Raw genomic sequence first — 12,065 nt, forward strand, 5'->3', positions numbered from 1 at the left:
TTCCTCTGGTTGGCGACTAGATTTGACCACAAGTCTCTTTTTTCGTGCGGTCAAGCATCGTAGAGTGCAAATGCCACTTCTACTGAGCTCCACAAGCTCCACCTTGAACTTAAAAACAACAAACAACATGACTGTCATTTCTGAACATAACTTCTGCAGGTCTCCAAAGAGAATAGATCTTCAGTATGCATAAAGCCTTCCCACACACACCAGAAGATAATATCTCCATGCTCATCTTACTAATGCCATTCCACCAAAAAATACAAATAATTAACATGCTTAGCAATAGCTTACATCATCTCTAAAAGCAGAGAAAAAAAAAAATCAAAAACATAAATACCCTGGCCAAATCCTATTTTGAAATGGATATTGGTATAAGTTGATGAACAAGATCTTGCAACCCTCTCACAGACAACAAATAAGCAAGAATACAAAGATGTAATATATTCAACATATAATAGACAAAATTTCTGAAATACGTAGACAATATGACATCAAAGTAGCTTTCCCACTATGCAAGATATCAAGATTCTTACATCTTTCTAAAAACCACATCATCCACCCTTAAAAATTCAGAAGTCTAAAATTTACTGTTCATGTAGAATGAACTGGACCATCTAAAGAGATTCACATGTTAAAAAAATACCATGTGCAGGTCATAACTGCTTTGTCAGAAAATTCAAGGCAGCTTCAGCAATACTATGCACACAGACTTTGAAATGTATAATATGCCATTATGTATCCAAAGTTAACACAGTTTTCAACTGTTGATTCCATTCTGACTTTGATACAGTAAAGGTCTCTTATCATTTCACTCATATCTAACAAACTTTCCTAAAGATGTGTGCAAGAAGGTGTATTTCAAAATTTGTCTTATAAAGAGAATTGCCGGCCTGGTTGGCCGAGTGGTTAGCATATCAGCCCTCCAGCTAAAAAGCTGCTGGTTTGAATCCAGCCGTGGGCATAGATGTTTGTGATTGTGAAAGTACTGGTGACGGACGGTAGATGGCGCTGATGTAGAGGATGCGATTGGTGGATGATGGGCGGATGAGGTGGAGTCGGAGAGTTATAGAGTAGGTGCCTTCCCTCGATGAGTCTTGGACTCCCTGGAGGTGTTAAATAATAATAATAATAATAATAATATTGACCAGAAAACAATTCTGGATACTTCTGTATTACAATACAATACAGTAATTCTGTATTACAATACAAGCAATATTGTAATACAAAAAAGCTACGCTTAGCAATAAAGGAGCTGACCCATAACCAACCTCTGAGGCATAAAATTACCTATCATCCTGTGTTACAGCCCATTGTGACCCTTAGTCTCCTGTACAACTTGCTTCCACAATCTTCTATCCTTAGCTAATCTTCCCAGTCTTTCACTTTCATAATAGTCAAGTGTAGGATTACATTATCAATCCATCTTAATCTCAGTCTTCCTTTTTTTTTCCTTGTTGCACATATCTTCTCTCTCAGCATTCTTCTTGGTATACAGAAGTCTTCCATTTCTTTCTACGTGACTTAACCATTGCAATCTCTGTGCTTTTATTAACCTAACAATATCTTTTACATTTAGTATCTGACTGATTTCTTTGTTACACTGTATTCTCCAGTCACTGTTTTCTTCAATAGGTCCATAAATTTTTCTTATAATCTTCCTTTCAAATTTCCTTAATCTGTCTTGGTGTTTTTCACTCAGCGTGCACACTTTGCTTCCATATGTAACCACGGGTCTAATGAGCATTTTATATATAAGTAGTTTAGTATTTCTGCTTATTAGCTTACTTTTTTCTAATCATGCTCATATTTGTATAGTATGCTTTATTACCATCTTGAATACGTTCTTTAATCACCATGGTTGATCATGCCTCATTCTCAACAATATCTCTTAGATACTTAAATCTGGACACCCCCTTCAAACATTTTCTGCCCAACTTGTAGATTCTATGGTTTCCTTCTTATTTCTGAAGTTGACATCACCATATAATTAGTTTTATTTACATTGATCTCTAATCATATATCATAGAGGCATAAAATTACTGATCAAAATTTGTTTTAAAGAGAATATTGGCCAAAAAACAATTCTACATACCGGAAAGGGAAAGAGAATCACCATATTTGCCGAACTCTCAAATTTGGTTAGTTAAAGGATTTTTTTTTTATTTGGTATTGAACTCGATAATGGGACTGACATAGTATTAGACTGAAAATTCAATTTTGCAGAAAGTGAAGAACCAATAAATGTACATATGAGATATATATACATTTATTGGTTCTATTTATTTATAGAAATATGAGATAGTACAATAGAACAAAATGCAAGGAGAAAAAATCTTTTCAAAAAGATGAACTTAGAAAGTCTATAGTATCATGATCATCTAGTAATAGTGATAATATGTGTGCTCATTATTCCTCAGAGAAGTCAATAGCTACATTTTTTTTTTTAAATTTAAAACTGGGATGATTTTTTTTTAATAGCAAATGTATATATGAAATTTTGACACTTAAACCATGACTCATTCAGGAATAAGTTTGTTTATAAAATATTTTAATAAAGAAATTTTCATAATAAAATTCAGTATTGTGCAGAAGCATTTTGTAGAGATAATCATGCAGAATGAATCTGCAAAACAATTGATGTTTTAACTTGATGTTATTAATTATAGTTATAATTTTGCTTTATTAGGTTTGTTGATGACACTCATTTTGTTGTTTACTATAATGAGAAGGTTAAATAAGAGTGAAAGGGTGAGAAGGTTAAATAAGTTAGGTGTGAGATGGATGAATAAAGAGATTAAGCATGCAATACAGAGAAAAAGGGCATTGTGGAGGCAGCATAAGAGAAGTGGAAGTAACCAATTTCATGAGTTCTACAAAGACCAGGCAAGGAGAGTGACTTGGTTGGTGAGAGTAGCTAAAGAGAGGTATGAACAGCAGTTAGCTAATGAAGCTAAAAAGAATCCTAGGGAGTTCTTTCGATATGTAGCCAGCAAAAGAAAGAATGATTATGGAAGGATGACATTGATTGGAGGAAATGGTATAAAGACAGCTGTTGCAGAATGTGTGGTGGAGATACTTAATGAGCAGTTCATAAGGATCTTTCAGTCTTGTGAATGTGACTTCATGGAGAGATTGAGAGCAGTTGATGATGGGGAGGAGAGACTGACTGTAAGTGAGCAGGAGGTGTTTGAGGAGTTGAGTAAACTGGATGTGAATAAGGCTGTGGGACTTGATAATATATCACCGCGTATTCTGAAGGAATGTGCCAGAGAGTTGACACCTGCCTTGACATATTTTTTTAATACGAGTCTTGCACTTGGTCAAGTCCCTAAAGAGTGGAAGGAGGGCAAGATTGTGCCACTTCATAAAGGAGGTGATCGAACTCAAGCATCAAACTATAGGCCTATCTGTGTGTCAGGTGTTGTGGTTAAGTTGTTGGAGAAGCTTGTGAGAACTAGGATCCAGAGTTGGGTTGACAACAATTGTATAATCTTTGATGGACAGCATGGATTTGCCAAAGGGAGGTCGTGTTTTAGTAATCTACTTACTTATTACAATAAAGTGACTGCTTCCTTGGACAGAGGAGAAGGATACACAGTAATATACTTGGATTTCGCAAAAGCTTTTGATAGAGTACCTCATGATAAGTTGACAGTCAAACTAGAGCAGATGGGGTTGGATATTAGATTAGTGCATTGGATTGGAGACTGGCTGTCTGATAGGTATCAACAAGTTGTGTATGGGGGTGCAATATCCAGGAAAAGGAAAGTCACTAGTGGAGTGCCTCAGGGATATGTTTTAGGGCCATTACTATTTAACTTGTATATTAATGATATTGGGGAAGATTTGGATGGAGATATTCAGTTGTTTGCAGATGATGCAAAGTTGGGACGAACCATAAAGAGTAGTGAAGATGTTGTGGCCTTGCAAGAAGACTTGAATAAATTGAGTGATTGGGCAAGCAAATGGGGATGTGAGTTCAATGTTGCAAAATGTAAGGTTTTAAAATTTGGAAAACAAAGATGGGATGCAGAATTTATGCTTGGTGAGAATATATTGTTCGAAGTAGACGAAATAAGAGATCTGGGAGTGATAGTGGATAAGGATCTAAAATTTAGGGGACACATCGCCAAAATTGTGAAGACAACACAAAGACTTCTGGGAATGATGAGGAGGACACTGACGTGTAGAAGTAGGGAGATTCTTGTTCCATTGTATAAGGCTTTGATTAGGCCACACATGGACTATTGTGCCCAGATTTGGTCACCTGGTTTTCAGAAGGATGAAGAGATGTTGGAAAGGGTCCAAAGGCGACTGACTAAGGTAGTTTCTGACCTCTGGAATGTCGAGTATGAGGAAAGATTGAAAAGATGTAATTTGCAGAGTCTAGTGGAGAGAAGGAAGAGGGGAGATATGATAGAGACCTACAAGTTGGTAAGGGGTTGTTATAGGATCAATGGTGGAGAAGTTCTACAGCGAATAGTGGGAGATCAGGGGAGAACCAGAGGTCATCCCTGGAAACTGTATAAAGAGGGTGTGAGTAGGGGAGTGAGAGGCAGGTTTTTTTCGTGCAGAGTTGTGAATGATTGGAATGCCTTGCCTGAGAGTGTGGTGTCTGCAAGGAGATTGAATGTGTTTAAGACCCGGTATGATGAGATGTGTGTGAGATAAAAGGACCTCCTAGATGAGTCTTTGACTCCATGAGGTCTTGTTTAATAATAATAATAATAATAATAATAATAATGCTTCACAAATCTTTGGCCTCGTTGGTTTTCATTACTCATTATTGCTCAGAGAAGTCAATAGCTACATTTTTTTTTTTAATTTAAAAGTGGGATGATTTTTTTTTTTAATAGCAAATGTATATGTGAAATTTTGACACTTAAACCATGACTCATTCAGGAATAAGTTTTTTTATAAAATATTTTAATAAATTTCACTTAATTTATTAAATTGTTATGGTAGTTGATCTCCTGGAGGAAAAAGACACCTGACCAGACAGGACTGGAAAAAGTTGTTAATCAAATGCTCTTTAATGTTCTTTCCAAAATATAAAAATCATTAATTGAATCCATGTTTTAAGCATAAAGCAACACTTTTGTATAATAACAGGATTTTTCCCCCTTCATAGCTGGGGGAAACCTTGGTCTGCTGTATGGAGTTCTTGTCTGATCAATTTAATTTTTTTGAGAGGGGGGGGTCAGAAAAACACCTTGTGTTCCTTTTTAATTTTCCATTTAAGATTTTATCCCTGCTTTTCAGGTTCTTATGTATATTACAGTATGGAACTTTAAACTGAATAAAAAATGAAATACTTGTTTACTGTTTTTTACATAAATGCCTCTTTAATATATAAATAAGCACTTATTATTTTATTACAATTTTATATTTTAAAAAATACCATATCAGTAAGTTATCATGCAAGAATAAGAATGATATTTCTAGGAACTACTTTTTACACTGATTTTTTCTCCTTGTTACATTTCAGATGCACTATAATAATAATATTACTATTTAGTAATATTGTTATTATCACTAAAGTACAGAGCCAGAATTCTTCAATTTTTGGCATGAGTAAAATATTAAAATAGAGGATATTATAGGTACAGCCATATTTTATAGTCACATATTAAAAAAAAACTGAGAGTTTCGAAAATTTACGAGAGAGCTTGTAACTTTCCGCATCAAAGATGCCTTGGTGTTATACGTTCACACTTAATAGAACCGAGCTTGGAAATGTGCCAAGAATAGTCAATTCATGGTGAAGGGGGAATGTACGAATTGGTCACCAACACGTGAAATCACGTGCTTTATACGTAAATTTTCCAACTGTTGTACAAGCAAAATAGTTCACACTTTAAAAACTGGAATTTTCATAATCGAAAAACTAATTTTCCGACGTGTATAATAATAAACACTCATCCCACGAAACGTATTGATTACCCTGATATCGGAATGGATTCTCCTTCTGACATGCGCAGAAATGTCGCATCTGTGGGCGTACAGTATGTTATGCACTCCTACAAGCAGTTCAAAACAGCTGTCTGTCAGGCCAGTGATGTCTAATTAAAGTTGACTCCTGTACAGAGCTTGTATCTTTTAATCAGTGCATACCAAGGCAACAACAAGGTAAATTTTCGAACCTTATTTTTAAATATTTGACTATAAAATCTGGTTGGATCCATGGCTTTAGTGTCGCGTGGAGATGTAGCGGTGTATTTGAACAGTGTTACAAAAAGTATTCCCCCTTAATTATATCGTGTATATTTGTATAATAATACTTTTGTGTGATAGTCAGACTGGATATAATAATTGGATTGCATCCATCTGATTCCTACTCTATTTTTCGAAGTTCTAAAACTTCGAAAAATAGAGTAGGAATCAGATGGATGTGTAATATTAATAAGCAAGAGATTCCTAAGAAAAGGATGATGTGGAAGGAATACCGTGTGCATTGATGTCTGTTATGGAAATTATAAGCACCAGGCCATAAGAGTCGCAACTGTTTTACGGAAAGCTAAGTCTGAGTGTTAAAAGAAACTGGCTCTGCAAGTAAAAGATAGAATGAATATGAAAGAATAAATTCTGAATGCAGGTGTGAGGGTGACATGCAGAACAGGTTGTTCAAATACTAAATGCCCATTTTGCTAAAAGCTTTCAACCTGGTGTATCCAACATTGAGTTCACAGCTACTTCTTCTGAAGAAACAGGTGTATGAGGAGGAGTTATTAGAGCTGTCCACAAACTGAATAAGAATTCAGCAGTAGGGACTAATGTTATATCAGCATGTGTGCTAAAAGTGTATTCAGCTGAAATGGCTATTCCTTTGACCAGGCTATATAATAATTTGAGTCCCAGAACAGGGAAGATTCTCAGGAATCTTCCCTGTTCTGGATGTACAGACTGTATAGTAATCCCATTACACAAAGGTGGTACAAAGACTGGTGTATCCAACTATCAACCAATCAATATCTCAGTAGTGGTGGTGAAGATTTTGAAAAAATTGGTCAGGGCTCACATTCATAAATAGGTTGAGAGTGAATCTCTACTTTCCAATGAACAACATGGGTTTAGTAAGAGAAGGTCATATTTTGGCAACTTGCTCGCATTCTATTCTATTTCATGGCTACACCATGAAACTTTTGGATTTTGCTAAACCTTTTGACAATACAGCATGAAAGACGAATAAATTGGAGAATGTGGGATTGGATTATAAAATAGCATGGTTAAGGGGATGGCTGACTGACATATCAAAAAGTGGTATATGGGGGAAGTGAGAGCAAGATTTAAGAGATGACGTCATGCAAGATGGCATCTCTAGATGATGCTCCTCTTCCAGAATATAACCATCAAATTCTTAAATGTCTCATCCAGACTTACCTTCTGGGAATAGATATCACAGATCAGTTGAATGACTACCTCCACGCTGAATTCTCTGAACACTTCATTCCTCGACAACATCAGCCTACGTCTCATTCTACGATGACTTTGTCAAATAGGAAGCAGAGGATGAGGGCCTATGCAGTGATGCAGGCCCTCTATAAAAAGAATAGAGGACAATGTGCCAAACCCATCCTTCACAGTGCTTCCCATCCACCTCTAGCAGACTTACATGATGATTTTGTCAAATTCTGGAGTAGTCTTTTCTGCTCCATCTCCACACTTCGCTGATTATGATGACCAACCTACAATATTGAGGTCCATTCCTGCCCTTCAAATATACCAGCCTGTCTCCATCCAGGAGATTAAAGCAGCTCTTCCATCCAATTTCTCTGCCACCGGACCTGATGGCTTTTCTGCGTCTAGGATTCGGAAGGTGCCGTTGAAGATTCTTCAAGACTTAGTGGACATTCTCCTTTCCAGTAAAGGAATACCACCATACTTAAGTGCTTCAAGAACTATCTACATTCCGAAGAAAGAAACTTCAAGCTGTCCATCAGGCTTTAGACCTATTACCATCTCCCCTGTGTTACATAGACTCTATCATAAAATATTAGTTAAACGCCTTCAGCAACATATACAGCTTGATTACGGACCGAGAGCTTTTGTCCCTTTGGACGGCTGTGCCGAGAATATATATCTTCTCTTCTCTCTGATTCCCGACGCCATCTTAAGCCTCTATATATGGCGTCGCTGGACTTCCAAAAGGCCTTTGATAGCGTGTCCCTTCCTTCTCTCCTTCGAGTGCTGCCTATTGCTGGATGTCCAGAACCTTTTCTTTCCTATGTTATGGAGCTATACTTGGGTAGCTCCATCACTATCACTACAGGGTCACGTGCAACTTCTATTCCTGCAGTGCGGGGTGTTCGCCAGGGTGATCCTCTATCTCCCCTTTTCTTTAACTGCGTCATAGATGAGTATCTTTATTCTCTTAAGCGCTTAAAGAGTAGCCATATAGGCTACTCTCTAGGCACTTCTTCCTTTCATGCTATGGCCTTTGCGGACGATCTTATTCTCGTAGCCTCTACTAAGGTAGGCTTGCAGGAACTCCTTGACCGGGCAGTTGACTTTTTCTATTCGAGGCCTTTGTATTAATGTAGAGAAGTTCAGCTCTTGTCCCCTCTGGTCGTTACAAGAAGCTTAAGGTCGCCACTATAGAGTTTTCTCTGCACAGGAGGCCGTTGTATGCTTTGACCATCCTTGAAGAGTGGAGACACCTTGGTATCATGTTCACCCCAAAGGGAAGGTCTGTCCCTTCTATCCTAGAAGCTGGGATCGCTTCTTTGAGGAAAGCTCCTCTCAAGCTCCAGCAAAGACTGTTTCTCCTTTCCTACTATCTCCTACCTCGCTTTTACCTCAAGTTGGTGCTTGGTAGGACATATATCTCGGTACTGTACCGAATGGACAGGGCTATCCGTTCAGCCATAAGATCATGGCTCCGACTGCCGCATGACACTCCTACTGCATATTTCCATGCGAGGGTGAAGGATGATGGGCTTGGGATTCCATCACTTAGATGGCTGATCCCACGTTTGCGGCTGTCAAGAACCGCACAGTTAGAACTATCTTCTTTCCCCATATGCAGAGAGGCTTTCTATAACCCATTAATACAAAAAGACTTTACGCAGGCTAAACGCTGGTCCAGCACCCGCAGAACACAAGAGATGGGCATCTCTGTTGCACAGTTCTGTAGATGGTGCTCCTTTATGCCTTTCCAGCATGATTGGGTAAGGGATGGCACCAGACTCCTCCCTGGGTTCGAGTATATTGACCTTATCAGGACGAGGATCAATGCCTGCCTACTCGAGCCCGCACAGCTCGATGGGGTAGTGACGACTCCAACTGTAAGGGTGGTTGCCACTACGGTGAGACATTGTCTCATGTAGCCCAATGTTGCTTCCTCACCCATGGGGTACACGTGAGGGGGCATGATGCCCTGGTCCCCATTCTGAACAACCGCTTTAAGAACAAAGGTGGGGAGACTGCGGTGGAACCACATTATAGGACCTCCTCGAGTTTGCGTAAGTCAGACTTAGTGATTAAAAGAGATGGTGACGTTTGGGTAGTTGATGCCCAGGTGGTGGGAACAGGGCGCTCAATAGCCATAATAATAAAGTAAATTATTATAAAAATAACCAAGATCTAGTTAGTAAGATATGGGAGGAGCATAGGATAACTCCGAGGTTTACCAGCGCCACCATCTCTTTACATGGGGTATGGGGTGCAGAATGTTATAAGGACTTAAAACAGCTTGGGCTTACGCAGAAGGATATAAACGTTCTTTCCTTGAGCCCTACAGGGCACACTGGTGGCATGGCGTTGCCACCAGAGAATGACTACAACGATAACTAGAACAGGCATAGGGTAAGACACTTGTAAAGGCTTAGGCCTATATCAAGTCTGGACGAAATATCTGGGCGTGATGTAAGGGTAGCATTGCCCATAACCAGTACAAAGATTAATAAAATAAAAAAAAATAACTAGTGGTGTACACCAAGATCAATCCTCAGTTCGCTGTTATTCAAGCTACACTTTAATGATATTGGAAATTATTTGACAGGCCACATACTATTTGCCAATTATGGAAAGATATGTGAGGTAATCAGGAATGCTGCTGATATGCAGTACTTGCAGAATGATTTGAATAGGCTGGAATTGTGGGCATGGGAAAAATGGATGTAAGTAAATGTAAAGCCATGCACTTTGATTAGATATCCAATGGATTATATTTGGTGGGATTAAGCTAACTGATCAAGCTAGGGATCTTGGAATATTAGTAGATAGGAAGTTTGAGTTCAGGGGCCATGTAGCGAAGATTACAAATACAATTCAAAAGATAATTGCAATGCTGAAACGAACTTTGTCATGTAAAGATAAGGATGTCATTTTGCCTCTCAAGGCCTTGATAAGACCTCACTTGGACTATTGTGTGCAAGTTTGGTCTCCTGGTTTCTGTTGTGATTCTGATACAGTGGAGAGAGTGTGTTAAAAGGCCAAAGACTTATCAGAAAACCTTCCCTGCCTGCATATCCAATTCACAATCAGAATTTTTAAAATAATCAGGCAATGTATTCCACCAACCTGCACGTAAAAAAAAAAAAACCTCGCTTTATTATTCACCAGTTCCTTGCATAGTTTCCAAGGAGATGCTGTAGTATTTGCTCCTTTTATTCTGCTATCTGTTTTTGATTGTCTGTGAAAATACTAGTGGTCGTGAGGGACAGTAGATGGCGTTGGTATAGTTAAAGCTGTTCGCTGTAGCTGATGGATGAGTTGTGGAGACGGAGAGTTGTAGAGTGGGTGTCCTCCCTCGATGAGTCTTTGGACTCCTTGGAGGTATCACATAATAATAATGATTATCTGAGAAATCTTGTTCTGGTGAATACCTCTCAAAAGCATAAACGTCTCAATCATATGATCCTTTCGGCTTCTATCTTGCCAAACTGACTACATGGTCTCAATTCATTCTCATAACTTACATTCCACAGTTCCGAAATCGTTTTGAAAAACCACCTCAGCATTCCTTCGAAAGTATTTTCATCACCTAAAAAGCGTTGTGACCAAATATGAGCACACTAGTTCAGATATGGTCTGATCAGGGCCTCATACAATGCAGTCACTAACATTTTATTTATGCTGATTATTCTGGCTCTGAAGTGACTTCTGGATTGTCTTCTACCTTTGCAACATGCGCTTTAAATTTCAAATTTCGATTAACACCATTACCCATGATTCCGAGTACAGTGTCCCATCGGCAGATTCAAAACTACTTTCTTAGTAGTAGTAGTAGTAGTAACTAATGATGCATATGATTACTCTTCCTCCTGAAGAGTATCTACATCAGCACTGCACTTGACAAGTTCCCCGGCTTCACGTTATCTGAAAATATCTGATTATCTTATGAACTGCAGTAACAATATCACTGATATATAAAGGTTAAAAAGTAATCTTCCTAGCACAGAGATCGGTGGAATTCCACTGGTCAACTTCGTTTCTATCAGACTGCCAATCGACTCCACCAAATTATTAAATATTGAAACTGATTAGTTGCAGATTATATATCAATTTATAACGTGAACCCTATCAAATGCTTTTGCAAAATCCAAAAAATTAGTATATGTATTTACTTCATCAACTATTGTTGTTTTATCATAAAAGTTAATCAGATTACGTATTGAAACAAGAATGCTCCTTAACAAATCCGCGCTGATATTCACAGACTTCATTTTCATCTGCCGAACTTTATATACGACCTCTTACAGTTTTTCCAATATCTTTTAAAACCACAGAATTAATACAATCTGGTCTATAATATAATTTGATGCTGCCATCACCTTTATGCAGTGGCACTATCTTAGCCTCCTTCCTTTCCCCAGCGACGTTTTCTAGTTGCAAGACTTTCAACAACCAAGAGAGGGGAGCTTTTAGTTCTTTAGTGCATTCCCTTTAAACTTATGGGGAAATTTCATCCAGTTTCCCCTGCTTTGCTGACACCCAGAGTACTTAGTATTGTAAATGCATTCATTTAATTTCTAATCCGTCGACTCTCTCCATTGGAATAAAACACCCCTGCAGAATGAAACACTAATAAATTACTCCTTAAACAGCTCTACAATAATTCC

This window comes from Typopeltis vanoorti, chromosome 14 (genome assembly GCF_054136105.1).
Source record: "Typopeltis vanoorti isolate ZY-2024b chromosome 14, IOZ_Tvanoo_1.0, whole genome shotgun sequence".
In the NCBI taxonomy this organism is placed as follows: Eukaryota; Metazoa; Arthropoda; class Arachnida; order Uropygi; family Thelyphonidae; genus Typopeltis; species Typopeltis vanoorti.